The sequence below is a fragment of the Triturus cristatus genome, chromosome 2_1 (assembly GCF_964204655.1).
Source record: "Triturus cristatus chromosome 2_1, aTriCri1.1, whole genome shotgun sequence".
NCBI classification, from domain to species: Eukaryota; Metazoa; Chordata; class Amphibia; order Caudata; family Salamandridae; genus Triturus; species Triturus cristatus.
In genome coordinates, this window is record NC_140581.1 from 798,958,496 (window position 1) to 798,977,141 (window position 18,646).

Sequence of the window (18,646 nt, forward strand, 5' to 3'; positions counted from 1 at the left end):
GATTCGCTAGTGGGACAGTGTATTTTCTTCTGGAATTGGGGTGTTCTGTCAATCCATGTCAATGAAGAAGGTGTCTCTGGTACTGACTGACTGTCCTGAGAGGCGGTAGCCAGGTACATCACAACAGCTGACCGTCCCTGCCAAATCTGCTAATCCTTATCCATAAGACTGTTGTGTGGGCAGAGTACCCCTTCACTCAGCCACAGTCCAAGGCTCACTGGGCGCAGGTCTAGACGGTGGAGATGTAGTGTGGGGCGCACTGTGAAAGACCCTAAATGTTTCAGGCTGTCAAGCGCAGTACTTCATTTGTGCCGACCCCCTTGCATTGCAGGACAAAACGAGGTGCAGTCAGCTTTGGCAGTCATCTCTTGTAGATACTGCTGAGGCGCTCGCTTTGGGATGTCCTGAGAAACTCTCCCCCTTCAGCATCATTTATTAGGGTTCTGCCTATTCAGCAAATCGTCCTATATCTGCAGGAAGAGCTCTCATGAGTGCAAGAGAAGGGTTCCTTCCTTGTGGCACTGCAAGGTAATGGGGCCCCTTCCAGTTTCCTGTGGCTACCGGCACAAAGGAAGCCGTGGGACCCAACTGTACGTAGGTACCGCAGTGCCAAAGGGGCAATCAGACTTGTGCCTCATGCGTCTCACGCCACCCGCACCTCAATGTGGCACAACCCAGCAAGAGAGGAGTGGTGTGCCTTTCTCCTCTGTGTGCTCCCCTCAATTAGATCAGATCAACTAGTGCTGCAGTGTCCCCTCCTCCTCAGGCGATATGTGCCCCAGTATGACCCACGTTTGAGATCTGGGTCTCAACAGGAGGTGCAGGCCATCCAGAAGCAGGATAAATGCCTCATTGGACCCCACACTTGTTGGCCGCTACTACCATGAACCCTCTCAGGAGGCCCCAGAGATCACAGACAAGTCACTGAAGCCATTAATTTCCTCCCTTAAGGCTGTCCTACAGAACTGCTCACCTCACACCTGAGAGGCCCCATCAGGGCATAGCAGCAGAGCCACAGGCCTAATGGGCGGTGCTCTGGACATATAAGGAAGATGCCTGCACTCCCATGACACGCACCTGCAACCCTTCTCAGGATGGCTCAATCTTTTGGCAGGCTCTTAGGGCCCATGTCATTGCAGACTTGCCAGAGGTCACCATCTTGCTACACAGCCAGTGCCAGGCCACCCATGATCTGGTCCACTCTCGTTCCTCAGCATTTGGGGGACAAATTACCAGACTGAATGTTCCGCTCCCTGAGTCAATCATGACTGGGTGAGAATATCCCACTGCCACCAGCAGCAGGATCAAATCCGATTAACTCAGATAAACAAAGACCCCTGGTGGAATAACACCCCAGGCAACCCAGAAAATGTACTTAGGAAAAAAAGACAATGCTGAAAAAGAATAGGTGGAATGGGAGGCACAAGCCTATTGTACAAATAAAGACTGATCCTCAGAGTGGAGAGGATGGTCTTGGGAATCCTGTAAGCCCAGTAGAAGGCAACAGCAAACAGAGATTTAACGTGCTGAGTAGATGTAGCCCTTCACTTACCATTCACTAGAACTACAGTATGAAGGAAAGGAGTTGGTGAAGTAGGTGTATTCATTATGTTTATACTTTTTATTTATTTGATTCTGCCATTTTCTTCTCTAAAACATTTTTTTAATTAGCTTCTGTCACTGTCTTTTGTAAATATTGGGGTTTGATTTGTTAACCTCTTCAGTGCCCATGACGAGATAGTCTCGTCATGGAGCACGGTTGTGCTGTGCCCATGACGAGACTATCTCGTCATGAACCCCACCCACTAGTGCAACGCCCGGCACAGGAGGGGGAAAGGGCGTGGCACTGAAGGGTTTAATAGGCTTATTAGTCCCTCCTTTGCACCTCCCTCTCTTCTGTTGTTCCCTCCCATGAGGACTGGCCCTTTTACATGTGTTGTTACTCACTATGTTAGTGGGCGCTATTTTGTGAGGTAATGTCTTTTTCAATAATGCTGTAGAAGGCATGGCACACTGACCCTTTCCTGCAACCCATTCTTCTTTTAAAGTGCATTGTACCGCTGCAGAGGAGAGTGTTGTGTTTTTTTTAACCGTTCTGTTGTGTGGATTTTTTTGTGTTCCAATTGTATTAACACGTTGCAGAGGTAAATGTATTATTTTTTTCTTCTTTCTGCTTCATTTGAAAGGAACATTTTTCTTCGCTTTAGGAGTGTTGATTTATCTTCAGACTAGGCACTTTTAACCTCTTCGGTGCTCAGGACGGCCCCCGGCCGTCCAACGTCACGGTGGGCGTGTGCTGAGGACGGCCGGGGGCCATCCAAACCCCGCCCACTCATTAATTCTCCCGCAAAGCAGAAGAATTTGCGCAGCGCCGAAGGGGTTAATGGGCAAGCAACTTTGCAAACATTGTTTCATTAATTCTTAACAGTGCACCATACCCCACTTTCACTTCTGTAGTAGCAGCCACGTCTTTCTTTTGTGCATCGCCCTTGATATTTAAAATGGCAGCTACACAAACAACTTTTCTCACAGCAACATGAAGCACAAGGTCTCTCTCCATGTGTTCAGTGCACTACGGGTGGAATTACAGAGGCCTTGAGACCTTCTGCTGCAGGCGGCCCCAGCAGACCAGGTCCCTCAAGCCAATCACTCAAGGGTTTGTTAAGCGCACTTCTCACCCGTGAGGGTATCAATGCGCATGGGGGGGTTAGGGGAACGTTCGCAGGTCCGTTAGCCAAAGCGCCAGGTCTTGAGAGCCTTCCTGAAGGTGTTCAGGGAGGGTGCGAGTCGGACGTCTATCAGGAGCTCGTTCTAGGCTTTGACCGCAGTCTGAGAGAAGGATCTTCCTCCTGCTCTGGCTCTGCAGATGTGTGGGGTTTCGGCCAGTGAGAGGTTGGAAGATTGGAGGCTTCTTTTGGGCATGTGGAAGTGGATTCTGTCATTGAGGTATTCAGGTCTGGTGTTGTGTAGGCATTTGTAGGCATGGGTGAGGATTTTGAAGGTGACCCTTTTCTCCATGGGGAGCCAGTGGAGTCTTCGTAGGTGTTGGCTGAGGTGTTTGTGCTGGGGGATGCGGCAGCGGTGTTCTGTTCTGTTTTGGAGTTTTGTTTATGCCGGCGTAGAGAGCGTTTCCATAGTCCACTCTGCTGGTGATGAGTGCGTGGGTGACTGTCTTCCTTGACTCCAGCGGGTTTCATTTGAAGGTCTTGCGGAGGATGTGGAGGGTGTTGAAGCTGCTGGAGGTGACAGCGTTGATCTGTCGGTTCATGGTGAGGGATGAGTAGAGTACGGTGTCAATGTTTTTGGCGTGGTCCGGGGTGGGGTCGGTGGGCTTCCGAGGGCGTTGGGCCACCAGGCGTTGTCCCATAATGAAGGGGTGGTTCCGAGGATGAGGATTTCTGTCTTCTCGGCGTTGAGCTTAAGGCAGTTGTTGGTCATCCAGACTGCGACCTCCTGCTTTCGTTTCTGGAAGTTGAGTCTGGCGGTGGCGGGGCCTTTGGTGAGGGAGAGGATGAGCTGGGTGTCGGCATAGAAGACTATGTTGAGGCCGTGTTGTCGGACGATGGCGATGGCCATGTAGATGTTGAAGAGGGTCGGGCTCAGTGATGATCCCTGTGGGACTCCGCAGGTGATTTCAGTGGGATCGGAGAGGAATGGCGGTCGATTCTTTGGCTTCTTCTGGTGAGGAATGATCAGATCCAGTCTAGGGCTATTCCTTGTATGCCCGCGTGGTGTAGTCTGGCAATTAGTGTGCGGTGGGAGACAGGGGCGAAGGCTGCTGATAGGTCGAATAGGAAAAGGGCTGCAGAGTGGCCTTGGTCCAGGAGGGTGCGGATGTCATCAGTGACAGCGAGTAGGGCAGCCTCTGTGCTGTGGTTGCTTTGGAACCTGGATTGGGATGGGTCGAGGATGGCATTGTTTTTGATGAATCGTGTCAGTTGCCGGTTGACTGTTTTCTCTGCCACTTTGGCCATGAAGGGGAGGAGCAAGATGGGCCGGTAGTTCTTGAGGTCGGTGGGATCAGCTGTCGGCTTCATGAGCAGGGGCCTGACTTCTGCACATTTCCAGTCGTCTGGGAAGGTGCCTGTTTCGAGGGTGGTCTTGATGGTGCGTAGTAGTTCAGGATTGGTGGCAGCTCTGTGGTAGATGTGAGGGGGGCAGGGGTCAGTGGGGGCCCATGAGTGGATGCCTTTCATGGTTGAGTTGATGTCTTTGGCTGTTGTCTGTGTCCAGGTGGAGATGGTGGGCTGGCTGGTGCGTCTGAGGGTCAGGCTGTGGTGTCAGGTCGAAGGTCGACCTGGTGATGAGCAGTCTGAAGAACCGGAGGAAGAAGAAAAAGGCAAATCGTGGTGGGGAGCGGGCATAAGATGTCACAGGGCAGTTGTGGGGGAATGGCGGAAGCAGAAACTGGGCTCCTGCAATGAGATTTGTTTGAAATCTCCTGGATTTTGTGTCTGCTTCTGTGCAGCGGTCTCATCGTTCTCTCCTGGAGACATCTCTGGTTGTTGGGATTACACATTTGCGTATTTAATTACCCTGATACCACACTCAGGAGTAAACTTTATGCACCTATTAATGTTTATGTGCCCTTTTCTATTAACCAACCTTCTGAGTTGCTGCCTTATTTTTTGGTAAATCTTAAATGATGTCAGCTGTGCGTCTTGTTGTGCGCCGCTCACCCAACTCTTTTTTTCATCTTAAATAATGACGGCCATGTTTCTTGCAGTGCTCAGCTCGCCAAACTCCGCATTCTTTTATCTTAAGTAATGGGAAGGGGTGCAGGGAGTTGCCTCAGCAGCACCCTTGCCGGACTTTGTGACCCACACACCATCAGGTGCCCTATCTGAGTTAGCTGCAGCACCTCTCTTCCTACCCTCCAGTTATCAGCACTCCCCTACAATAATTCACAGGAGCACCGATTTCTGCTGAGGCTCCTTCCCGTCTCCTGAGGTCCTTCCTGTCACTCTATGGTGTCTGTGCAGCTCCACTTTCCGCACCTAGGCAACCTCGGAACCCCAGGGGCTCCTTTTACCTTATGGCTCCTCTTTCAACACCGTTTTGTTTGCCCCATCTTCCTGGTTGGGCACCCCTTATCCAGACAATGCTTTCTCCTCCCTTATCTCCACCCCGTGCCGACCAGGACACCAGCAACTACTATGTCGCTCCCCTCTGTGCTTCCTCAGCTGGCACCACTCTAGCATGCTTTTTAGTTAAAACATCAGGGCTTTATTTGGGTTAGCTTTTTCCAATGACAATATCTTTTAGTTATATGTTTTAAAAAACTGCAAGCGGTGCCTAAAAACAGACTTTGTACTTATAGTTGTTGCATTACGAGATGGAAGGCTGGAGGTAAAAGAGGCACAGTTACTGCCAGCTTTGGCTCTCGTAAGCAACGACTATAAGTAAAAGTGTGGGTTTCCGCACTGCTTGCAGGTTTTCAAAACACATTAATAAAAGGCATAGTCATTTACCATGCCAATAGCTCAAACTCACAAATGCGAGACCGATTACATTGCAGATGCTTGTTCCATATTCTGCCACTTAAATAAATGCTTGTTAACCCACAAGAAGGTTTAGTATTAAGTGGCATCGAGTTTGCAAGAGTTTGTCTGTATAAATTAGTTTTAGAATGGCACAAAAATAAGCACCAGCAGCGTGAGCTCTAACGTCACACTAGTGTATAGTGATAAATATGAGTGCTATAGTTCTAGTGGCCCCACTGCTTAGAAACCACAATGAATATTTATAAACAGAACAAATGAAAAAGAGCGTAAATAGTGTCACAACAAATACTTTTTTGCACTGTATTTCTGGCCAAGATTTAAGCAATTAAATGTCCAAAAACCAAATCCAATATGAATAATCGGATTATATTTTTGGGAGTCTTGCGAAAGTGTTCAGAATCCAACTTTTATTCATTTATGTTCATGACAAAATACTTTTTCCAATCAGCCCGGCCAATCCATTTTGTCCCTTAGGACTTCATCAGGGTTGTGCTTTCCAAAACTCTTAAAATGTTTAAATGGTGTGAAGTGGATTTTCTGGTTTAATCTCCTCATATGGAATACCATGCACTTCTCCTGTGACATCCAAGCTCTGCTACACAAAGGAGAAAGATGATTTAGGGGGTACTATATAACCCGGCAGAGAGACTGATTCCATATGAGGAGACAACCAGAAAATCCACGGCACGCCATTTATAAATTTTAAGTGTTTGGGAAAGCACAACCCTGATGAAGTTACAAGGGACAAAACGCGTTGGATGGGCTGATTGGAAATTCTTTTTTGTCATGAACATAAATAAACAAAAGTTGGATTCTGAACACTTTCGTAAGACTCCCAAATATGTTATCAGATTATTCATAATGAATTTGGTTTTTGGACATTTGATGGCTTAAATCTTGGCCAAAAATACAGTGTGAAAAAGTATTTGTAGTGACACTATTTACGCTCCTTTTCATTTGTTCGGTTAGTTTTAGAACAGGCTTTAATGTATGACGCACATTGTAAAATGAGTCTTCTTAGGCCATTTCAAAGCATCTAGTGTGTGGATTAGCGGATAGTGAAAGGCATCCACCTGAGAGCAGTGGAACCCAACGTTCTCTGCACCATTTACATGGGCCACCTGTGGTCTCTTTACCTGCACGTGCGACCTAGGCTACATGTTCACTAATACTTGTCCTTGCTGAGGAGGAATCCAACAAGAGTGCTATTGGTAATACATAATTTACATAGAGAGGCTTCTGCTCAGTCGGCTTCATCTCTTGGTCTGTCAAACTGTTATTCACATTTTGCTTCTGCAAATCACAGCAGCCACCAGTGGATCCACACACTTTATTCACTTCACCAAGAATATCTGCACAAATTCTGAGAGTTGTTTCACATCTGCCTAAAAATTTCTCTCTCAACAGTGACTATCCAGTGTGATCAGGTTCAAAGTTCGCTTTTTTATTTATTTTCTCCTCAAACAATTGCTATTTATTTTGCCTCTACTGTTAGTGCGATACTGTAACATAATAGCAGTCTGCAATTTGAGTACTTGGTTACATCTTTCTTGTCTTCACATCTAATAATAAAATGCATGGCACAACTAAAAGGCTTGTTACTTGAATAACATCACTAGTGAAATGGCCTCATACGTGAAAGTTTACATTTCCAATTTGTAAGCATAGGGAACAGTGTTTAGAATACAGCATGTTTCATTCTTTAATTTATCTGGAACATGCTTGCAATACAATTAAAAACAAATTAACGAGCCGGGAGGGGATGTCACAGACTGTATTTCCTGCCGATGCTGGCAATGCCTTTCCTAAACCCACCCCTGACTTGAAAAGAATCAGTATAGCTTCTGGGGTGACTGGAAATATTGAGATGTGTTTTTCTTTTAGGACTATACCATTGTGATGATCTTCCCATATTGTTGGTGGAACCGTCATGCTAGGGAGTTTAGGAACAATACATGCAATGTAGTTCTAATGTTTCTGAAGTGATCCAGGGAAGAGCCTTGCAACAGCTGTGTCCATCAATTGAGCAATGGAGTGCAGAGAGAGCAGCTGCACTTCAAGAACTATTTGGATGCATCCAGTCCATCATTGACCAAGTCTGTAAACAGCCTGCTCATGTGACAGCACAACCAGATCACTGTATATTTAATCAATTCCCACAAGGTATGAACATATCAGCCAAGGAGGTAGGTGGCATTTGTAGGGTAGAGGAGCCGTAGGGCAGGCAAGTGGTTTCTGCTTAGGGGATGCTGTTTTGAGTAAGTAGACATTCTAACAACAGTTTAGAAGACAAAAGGTGGGTAACACTTTTTGACAGGTAGGCTTATGTCTTGCTGTCCGGAACTGCTGGGCCCGTAAAGAGTTTCTCCCAGTGAATAATTTGTAAAATATTAAGTGCCAGGGCTCTGACCAGGAGGCCACTGCAGCTTGCACCACCCATTGCCCCTGTCATCGCTGCCAAAACAACTACTAACCATCTCTCTCCTGCAAGTGCGAGAGTTCAGATTATTCCAGGTCCCCAAAGCTAACGGAATGGCTGGGGAGGCAGCTATTGTCCATTTTTTAATTTATGTATATTGTTTTCCTAAACCACTGTTATACTGCTCATCTCTACATTACATGAGCACCGCACCTTGTGGCAGACTAACCTAAGTGTGGTGTTGACAATTAGGTGCCGGTGCCAAGCGCCGGAAACCAATTAAGCTTTTCGTAATACAAACCTAATTAAGGATGCTTCCTCTGAAACAGGATGAGAGGCATCCAAGCCACTCATTTTTAATTCCAAATATAAGCCAGCATCAGTATTATAATTAGCAAGAAGATTATCAACCTCCAAAACCTCATCCTCAGCATAGACTTAGTCTTTGAGGCATCATGAGGGTCTCAGGATCTAGTTCTTCATCCGAGCAAACCACCAAGGTGCTTGGAACATCATTGAAGTTCACTCTAACTTTCCCCTTGCCACATGGATAATCTCCTCAGACAGTATCAACTGAAAGAGCTCCTTGCGTAAGTCTTCTTGTGTGTTTATCAACTCCTGGTAGGCTTTGACTGAACTGGGGACAGCGTCATGGCAAACTGTGACTGTGTCCAGGTATGAACTGATGGAGTTTTCAAGTTTGCAGCAACATGCTCCTCTTTGAGGCTGCCGAGAGGGTATCACAGCCATTCGGAACAGATTTAGCATAGCACAACAAAAGGCCTCGACACAGTGATGGCCAACGGACACAAACTCTGGTCTTATCTTTTAACCCATGACAATGACAACGCATCTGGGAAAGGCGCCGAGACTCCAAGTGGCCCCAGGAGTGCAACAGTTTACTCAAACAAGAATAGTACTTACCTTCCTAGAATGCCTTTTGTGTTTTTTAATGGGATCGCTCCCTTACTCGTAACTTATAGGTGGGTTAAGGAAACTGCTTAAGAGCCTCTCTGCTGACCTTCGCCATAAAAAACTTGTCCTCCCAATCCCTGGTGACCTTTGCATGCATGAAGGCACAAGAATTGCAGGCCAGGGTGTCATGTTCAGTCAGAGGCACAGTATTCAGTTGGCAAGTGGATACAAAAGGGACATACATATTGTGGCATTTGCAACAAGGATTGAAACCTAAAGGTTTTGGTGAAAACATCTGACTTCTGTCCAAATGACAAGGAATTTGTCAGTGAGACACGGAGAGCAAGCTTAGGGCCCATGTCAATGCGGCACAGAAAACTCATAGCTGATCGCTGTACCTTATATACTCAGAAGGCAGAATAGTGTCAGAAGCTGAATGGCACTGCCTGGTTGAGCAGGAAGGATATTGCCAGGAAGATTTTCTGGACCAGTCTGACACCTGGAATGATAATTCATAAAGTGAGACATCTGCAGGACACATGCACCCATCATAAATCTAGGTTGTGATTCTTGAACCACAAATCTCTTAAGAAATAGGTCCTATATTCAACAGCATACAGACCTGTGCCTGATCAGCAAATTGATGGGTCATACCGGCCATTCGTTGCCACTTTCATTGCAGTGGTGCATGAGCCTTAAAAGCAGTAGTTTATCGTAGGCCTCTAACACTAATTTTCCGTAGGAATGAATCAAGAAGAATAAGACAAAAGATCGTAAATATACAATATGAAATTATAGAGAAAGTGGCAAAAATAAAATTAACACACCTAGGAGAAAATTAAACGTACACATGACCATGTGTGTGCAGCTCGTTTGTATTGATGCATATGCTCTGCATACACCTTCCATCAAGTGTTGGGCTCCAATTAGAAAATGTTTTTTTAAATTGTTGATCAGGCAGCAGGTGTGACTAGGATGACTCATCTCAGGAGGGGGCCTGGTCTGGCAGTTCGGCCTAGACGTTCCTACTGGAGCAGGACAGTGGCTGGTTTGCATATGGCTTTTCGGTCTTAAGTGGTATAGTAGGACAAAAATAATTAACTGGAATGTGACCCCCCCCTCATAACTACTAGTGACTAAGATCAATTCAAACATTCTACCCATCACATTTTGTTTTCCTCCGTGCGACAGGTGTGCACCAACATAAGTCCCGTGCTCTCTAGCCCATATGAATTAAGCTATACCTCAAAGATGAGGTTTAAATAGACCAAAACTGGTCTGGGGTTGCTTGTGTTACCATACGTAGAGGATCTGGTCTGGCAGAGGGGTGCACTGTATCAATCAAGCAAGGCCATTTTTGAATTGCATATCACTGGCCTCTTTCTAAAGTAGCAGAGTATCCAAAATACGATGGACTGGAATGGGGCCCATAATAATTACCAATGGGTGAATTTAATTCAAGCATTCCACGCGTCACTTTTTGTTTTCTTCACTAAATCACCTTGAAGCGGATAACATGCTGGGACACGACTTTGCCTCAGATTAGTTTTTGCCCCAGTGTTTTGTATAGCTTTATCCGCATTAAAGTTTACAAATACTGCTATGTGATATACTAGTCTTACCACAGTCCGGTTAATCAGAGGCAGACGTGATCCACAACAGAAAGAAGTATTAAAACGATGGTTATAGGTACCAAAGAAGATGCCTATGTTCGGTAATACTTTTTTTTGGTAGATACTTTAACTGCAAATTCCTCAAATTTAGAATATTCATCAGTCGTCATACTGGAGCCAGAGACTTTTCATAGAAGTGCTCCCATGCGCCACTGCTCCGTTAGCCTTATTCCACCACAGAAGGACCAGAGCACAACCACATATAAGCGCCACCCCTACGTGAGGACATCAATTTCTTGCTTGGATCTTTCCCAGTCATCGGAAGTGGAGCACAAAACAATTGGAGGTACCACTGTGCAAATCTCTAAATTATGGCCTTTTTAGATGGTATAAAGAGACTACTCCGCAGAACGGGGAGCTGGAAAGGAGGTGAAAGATTTGTTGTTAGAGAATCAAAGTGTGTCAGAAAACTTTGTCTGAAGGGGGTCAGTGTAGCGTGTGCTGCACCAAACCCAGTGCTGAATTTGTAAAATATTAAGTGCCAGGGCTCTGACCAGGAGGCCACTGCAGCTTGCACCACACATCGCCATCGCTGCCAAAACAAATACTAACCATCTCCCTCACATGTAAATGCGACAGTTCAAATTATTCCAGGTTCCCAAAGCTAAAGAAATAGCTAGGGAGGCAGGTATTAGCACTATTTTAATGTATATTGTACCCCTAAACAACCGTTTTTCTGCTCATCTCTAAATTAGATGAGCAGTGCCACCATGTGGTAGACTGTCAACACCATACTTAGAACAGTTAGGTGCCGGACAACGGAAACCAATTAAGTGCCGGTGCTGAGCACCGGCTCAAATTAATCACTAACCAAACCACATATTTGTTCCAAATACAGGTGTATACAAGGGACGCCAGGCAGCCAAGATGACATCAACCACCTCCTGAGGAACGTCAAAAATGTTCAGCTGTCGCCGCTCAATCTCCAAGCATGAAAGGCAATTTGCAAAGGCCTGGATGCAGGACCCTGCCCTGCTGCTCTGAAAGAAGGTCCTTCCAGGGGCACTCTCAGAGGACATATGTTCAAGCCCAGGAGTCCTGCACACCATACTCTACATGTCCAATCCAGAGTCACTAGGAGGACTTGGGGCTGTTTGGCCCAGATCTTTTTGAGAACTCAGGGCAGGTGCATACAAGAGTCCCAGTTCCACTTGAGGCAGATCATGTCCCTGAGCGAGAGATGCCTTGGAAACTCCAGCATGTAGAAGTGCTGGCATTGCCCGTTCTCAGAGGTGGTGAAGGGATTGAGCCAAGGTTCTACCCTTTTGCAGAAGAGGCCTTGAGCCACCTCCAGGTGTAACAGCCATTTATATTTTGCTAGGCACCGACGGCTGGGCTAATCCACCCTGGCATTCAATGATTCTGCCAGATGGCATACCACCAGGAAAATTCCTTGGCAGTCCTGCCAGTTCTAGAGGCGCAATGCCTCCTGACACAGTGTCCGTGACTTCACCCCGACTGGTTTGTTGCAGGACCCCATGGAAGTGGTGATGTCTGTGAGCAACTGAACAAGCCTCCCTTGAGTGATGGAATTAAGGGCTTCAATGCTAAGAGGATGGCCCTCAGCTTCAGAAGGCTGAACTCTGCCAGAGATCAGAGACCTTTGTTATTAATTTCTCTCAGATGGATGCCCCAAACCAGAAGCCATGCAACAGTCGCCACTGTCAGTTCTTGGTTTGGTGGGGGGGGGGTGGTGGGGGGTGGTTATAAGGGGGGCGGGGGATTGACCTGCCACTGATGACCCAACTGCAGTCCAGCATCCACCCCTGCAGATATTTTGCAGTCTCCTCCAAAAACTGAATGTGGTCAGATCAAGGAGAGCATCTGGAGTCGGGTGGAACGCTGATAGTAAACCCCAAAGACGATAGGTTAGCTGAGGTTTGGAGGGGGTTGACGACTGCCTGCAGCAAGCCCACCTTCAAAAGCCTGTCATCGAGGTTGGGAAAGACTGGCACCTCTCAAGGTGTAATGCCACCACCACCATCACTGGCCTCCAGCAAGTCCATGTAGAAATCATTATTATAGTGTGGGGGTATATCACCCCTTCATCACTGTCAGAGACCGAGCCAAAAAGGGGATGAAGCCTCGGAGTAAATCCTTGTAGACAACAATATGTTTTATCTGAATCGGACAAAAGAGGAACAAGATGCACTGGAGTAGAGTCAAGTTATGACTTTGGCTGGATTAAAGCCGATTCAACTCTATGTCGGACTCTGAAAGCAGCAGAGACTAGACCACTAGCACCAGCTTTTTCAGGACTGGCGTCGGCGGAAAACGCACGTATCTTGTAGCTGGAACGGAAACCAGCATCGGAATCTGTGCAGAACCTGAATCGGGTTTGCGGAGCACCAACAGTGCCACGGCCAGAGCTGCCGGAGATAACCAGACTGGAGGTCCTTGCAGATCCTTAGACCTGAAGCAGCGCAAAAGGGCACAAAGGAACCAGTCGAGGAATCGGTTTGGTGATTGGGAATGAGATTGGTTGGCACCTTGATGCTCTACCTACTTCCCTTTGGACAGAGTGTGGTGGGATGGGGTTGAGTCCCGCTTCAACTTCTTATGCTGCTTCTAAGCTTTAGATTCGGACTTACCGGATGACCTTGACTGCAAATAGTACCTGTTGCAGGAGCAGCCTCAAGAGTGGGAATCAGTCCATGCCCTGAACTTGCAGGAGGAGACTCCTATCAGTTTTAGGCAACATAAAGCTTTGCTTCACGGTCCCGGATCGCCTTTAGTTGCAGGAGGGCATATTCTTCACGGGGCTGGGAATCATGTACCGAGTCCAAACATTGGAGGCACACCTTGTGCGGATCCATCACATCACCTGTTTTTGATAGCCATGTCAATTCGAATCATGTAGTCTTCGTTGGGGCCATCATTCCCTTGCACACTGGAAAATATTTTGGAACTAATTTGACAAACGAGAAAAAGTGAACGGAGCTCCAGATCCTCGTGCAAAGGCACAGAAAGAAACAGACGCCAGTACGCAAGGGTGTCACTCCATCACGTCCAAAGTGCAACTTGATCAATGCAGAGCCACACAACGCCAACTACAGCACAGATGTATAAACTTCAGAATCTAATCTGGTGCCTGGAGAATATTCCAAGGGTAACAAACCTGCAGCTAAGACACATCAATCAGAAATGGAACAAGCATTTGCAATGCAATAGGTCTCGCGTTTACGCGAGTTTAAGGTATTGGCATTGTAAATGACAATGCCTTTTATTTAAGTTTTGGTTTTTGAAATTTAAATAAAACGCATTGTCATTTACAATGCCAATACCTTAAACTCGCGTAAATGCGAGACCTATTGCATTGCAAGTGCTTGTTTTTCATTGGATTGAGCAAGGAGCTGTTTGTTTTGACACACCACGTTAAATGATTTGTGATGTTTACCCAGAGGTCGAAGTGCAGTAAAAACAAGAAGGGCTGGGCGAGAAGGGAGGGGGGAATGCGAGGAGCCTGAATACAAGTGACGAAAAAATAGGAGGAGAAGGAAGAAGGGAGATGCCAGCAGAGCATCAAAGGGCTGGGTGAGAAGGGAGGGGGGAAATGCAAGGAGCAGAGGAGCAGCTGTGCATGTGCACGCCATCGTGCACGCAAGCTCTAGGCCAGCAAAACCATATGGGTAGCACTTTTGAAAACCCACTTACAAAATGTCTCAAAGAAACAGCTTGAGCTTTCTCAGCGAGACCTAAAAACGGGTATACCCAAATTCCAAAGAGGAGCGGCAACTGCTACCATCATTTTGGTGAACACGAGAGAGGCACTGGTGAAGTCAAAGGAACAAAGGAAAGCTCTAGGCCAACTCTGAACCGCAGGTAACGTCTGTGGGGCTGCAGAATGGATATATGAAAATAAATGTCCAGTAGGTACAAGGCAATAATCCAATGCCCGGATCCAGGGAATAAAGAAAATGGGCTAAAGTGAGCATATGGAATTCGTCGTTCCACAGGAAGGCACACAGAGGGAAAAATCCAAAATAAGCCTAAGCCCTCCATTCTTATTTCAAACAAGGAAATTTGAGAGTAACAACCGGTCACTGTTAGAGTTATGGTACCCTCTCGATGGCTCCATAGTAGAGTATAGCTTAAACCTCTTGCATGAGAATGGAAACCAAATGATCGAACATGCTATACTGAATGATTTGGATGACCCATCTGTCAGATGTGATGATTGACCATCCTGGAAGAAAGTACTGGATCCTGCATCCCACAGGGTAGTTGTGCACCACTAAGAACTAACTTAAGTGGCTTGGAAACCGCTGCCGCAGGGGAGAGGGCCTGGAAGGACCGCTGCACATGAAGGCCTGTGTGTTGCCTGCCAGATACACTTCCTCCAAAGGACTAGGGTGACTACAGTGGGGGCTGGGAGATTGATGTTTTTTTTTATGCCAACCCAGTGGAGTAGCCTTGGAAGACTCTAAACTGGTGAAGAAACTGTCTGTCACGGGGACGAACATTTTTCTGTGGCAAGACTTGCCTTGGCACATTCTAAGGCAGAATCCGCTTTGCAGCTGAACAGGATTGATCCAACAAAAGGCATATCCATGAGAGAAGTCTGTCACCTGAAAACCCTGTGGATCGCTTGCACTAGTGCTGATCACTTGCCCTCAGACAATCAGTAGTATCCAGGTCAGAACAAATCACATATTTGGCTATATATTGAATGGTTTGATCCAAGGGGCCCAGTATTGTACTGGGAATAGTGGCAAGATCTCTCTAGCCATGTCTCAAAGGGTGAACATGTAGCTGCTCAAAAAACAACAGCATTTACTGCCCTCACGCCTAGGCTAGCCGAGGAGAACATTAGTTTTTCAAAGACGCCGCAATCCTCTGACTCCCTTTCGGGGCGGGCGGTTTGTAAATAATGATTTGGGGTTAACTTTGCTGTTGGAAACCGGAACCACCAGGTTCTCTGAAATAGGATGTTGCATAAGTAACTCCGCATCGCCAGGTGTCGATCTGTGGCATCCGGCCACCTGGCTATCCACTGGCAAGCAAGAAGGCTTAGACAAGGAACCCATCAAGGTGTCAGTGAGGGCTTCATTGAAAGGGAGCATGGGCTCAATGAAGGAAGCCCATGCTTCAATCTTATGTAAGGTCATTTGTATTAACTTCAGGAGACGGCTCATGGTCCAGAACCTCAGAAACACTTTGAATAACTATAGGAAAGGAAGCAATATCTTTCATTGGGACCCCCAAGAGGCTAAATCAACACTGCATCAAGCCCACTGGCCTCCAGTAAGTCCATGTAGAAACTGTCACCATCATAGTTAGAGGGTAAATCATCACCATCCTTACCATGGGCTTAATGGAAGCAGAGGATCAAACTCAGGCTGAGTGGAGACAGGGTGCGCTGCAGTGGGTACACAGCACCCTTGTTCGGGTCAAGAAGGTGGTTCAGGGTCATATACGTACGAGTCGGCACTGGAACCTCCTGCGGCATCTTCAGCAGCAGGGTTGAAGAGGAAGAAAGCAGCACATGTGTTCGAGCCAGAATCGAAGTCTGCACTAGTATTTGGACCTTGATTTATGAAATTACTTTGACTGCTATGAGGACCTCTTGTGAAAGAGGCTTCCTGAGTCGGCATGCACTCTCGACTAAGGGAGACCGAGAGACTTGAGCGAGGTCAGTGATTTCTTCCTGTGTTCAGCTGCAGACAGGTTCACTTCACTGTCCCAGACCACTTTTGAATGCATGAAGGCACACTCCATGACTTGGAGCTTTGCCTGGACCGAAACACCAAAAGCACAGCTCTTGAGGTCCGTGACCAGAAACCGTTTTTCGAGGTTGCAGTATGGTTTGAAAGCTGTATTTTTAGGCTGTGCATTGTTCCCTTGCACACTGTATTCCTTATTTGGAAGTTGTTGAAAGACAGACGATTGGGAGGGGAGCTCCAGATCCGCATTTAAAGAAAGGAACCAACCTTGGACTGCAGTAGTGCCACTTATATGTGGCTCCTCTTTAAGTGGGATTAGTATGCCCAGATGTAGTCTCTTGCTGACTGTGCCACTTGATTCAAGTCAGCCTGGCTGATGAGGGACGTTACCCCGAAATTGGTCCCAGGATGCTTGTTTCACTCCAGGGAGGACCTGGCTTGGTAGTTCGGGCTGGACTGTTCCCATGAGGTGCAGGGTCAAGACTGATTTTCATATGGCTGGGTCCAAACTGGGGTGGCGTAGTGAGCAAAAGAACAATGGATTTAACCCAGATCTCTTGACTGGAGATGAAGGTTTGATTCATGCAGCATTCTCTCCATCATTTGTAGCCGCAGCACTTTTAGCTCTAAGTGGGATGGGTATGCTCAGACGTGGGTCCCTTGCTAGCTTTGCCACTGGATTCAAGCTAGCCTTGCTGGTGAGGGGGTGTTACTCTGAAACTTGTCCCAGAATGCTCGTTTGCAGTCCAGGGAGAACCCAGCTTTCCAGTTCAGGCTGGACTGATCCCATGAGAAGCAAGGTCAAGACTGATTTGTATATGGCTGGGTCCAAACTGGGGTGGCATAGTGAGCAAAAGAACAAGGATCTCTTGACTAGGGGTGAATGTTTGATTCATTCAGCATTCCATCCATCATTTGTTGCAGCAGCAGTGGGTACACAGCACCCTCGCTCAAGTTGAGACAAAGGTGGTTCAGGGTCATACGTATGAGTTGGCACCAGAACCTCCCATTGCATCTTCAGCAGCAGGGTTGAAGAGGAAGAAAGCAACACACCCGTTGGAGCCAGAATCGAAGTCTGCACTGGAGTCAGTGCAGAACCAGAAAGTGGTTCTAAGCGCTCAGATAACATTTGCATTTTACTCTCTCCCTTCTGCCTAACATTAATTAGCATTTTAATAGGCATGAATGAGGTGTGAACTTGCTCCAAGGACAGGGACAAAAGGCCTTGGGTGTGAGGAGGTGGTATTGTGCCCTTGACTGGATGGACTATCAGCTGTGCCCAAGGACTTGATTAACTTTGCAGAGGACTAACATATCGTATCCCATCTTTTGTTCCTCCAGCAAGACCGGCATCCATCACAGTAAGCCGCTTGTTGACATTAGTGTCCGATCCTCCTCGACAGCCCTGCTGGGGGGTTTTAATATGATGTAGGGGGTTGCACTTCAAAGGAGGGAACCAGATTGCCAAAACAATTTGGGTGTATCTACAGATTAGTTACAGAAAACTCAGCACTGTTCTACCAGACTTCTGTCTCAGAAGGGGTACAAGGAGTGCCTAAAACTGGATTTTAACCACTAAAATCAGAAACTAAAATCTGTGGCCAGGACGAACCTAGTTACTGCATCCAACTCATGCTCCATCACAGTCCACGTCAAATTGTGCCTAGATTCTATCCTACCGCAACCATTGACCATCACCGGTACTTTGTACCTCCAGTTCCCCCAATTGCTTTTTTGTCCTTTTTATATCATTTTATTTATTGCATTTTACTGTTATTAATTAGTTTGGGGATTTTTACCGTTTATGTATTTCGATCTTAATACTGATTTAGTACTGCATAAATTCCATCTACTCTGTGCCATAGCTACAAGGTGGGTGAGCTCAAGTTTATTTAGTGGCTTACCCCTGACTAGGGTTTTGATTAATACTTGAGGTGGGTACATTCACCCTTCAACTGCTAACCCAATACTTTACAACTGGGTCATGCAGGGTCTGCACTTTGGGAACCAGGAATTGTATATCTATTTATGTACCAATCGGTGTCAAAGCCCAGGGGCAGCTGATTGAAAACTTATGACGCTTTCTTTATTTTCCACGAGAAAGCTGGATCTTAAATGTGGACCTGATGTCGGATAAATGTATTGGATTCTGAATATATTGGGACTTCAGAAATTAAGTAAGTTTCCTAACAAAGCCAACAAACAATTTTCCTAACCCACAACTATATAGCAGGGTTAATGGCAGCATTTGAAATTACAAACAAAAGACAAAACTGCAATGCATTTCCTCGGTATCACAAAAACACGAAGAGCAAAAGACAATACAAACAAACATTTGTTGTGACCCTGTATTATAAAAAACCGAATATGGTAGATATATGGCATATCGGGGGCATAGCTTAATGCTGTAACAATCATTACTTCATTAAGGACAGTTTGAGATTTTGATCATAAACAGCAACTGAAAATTCC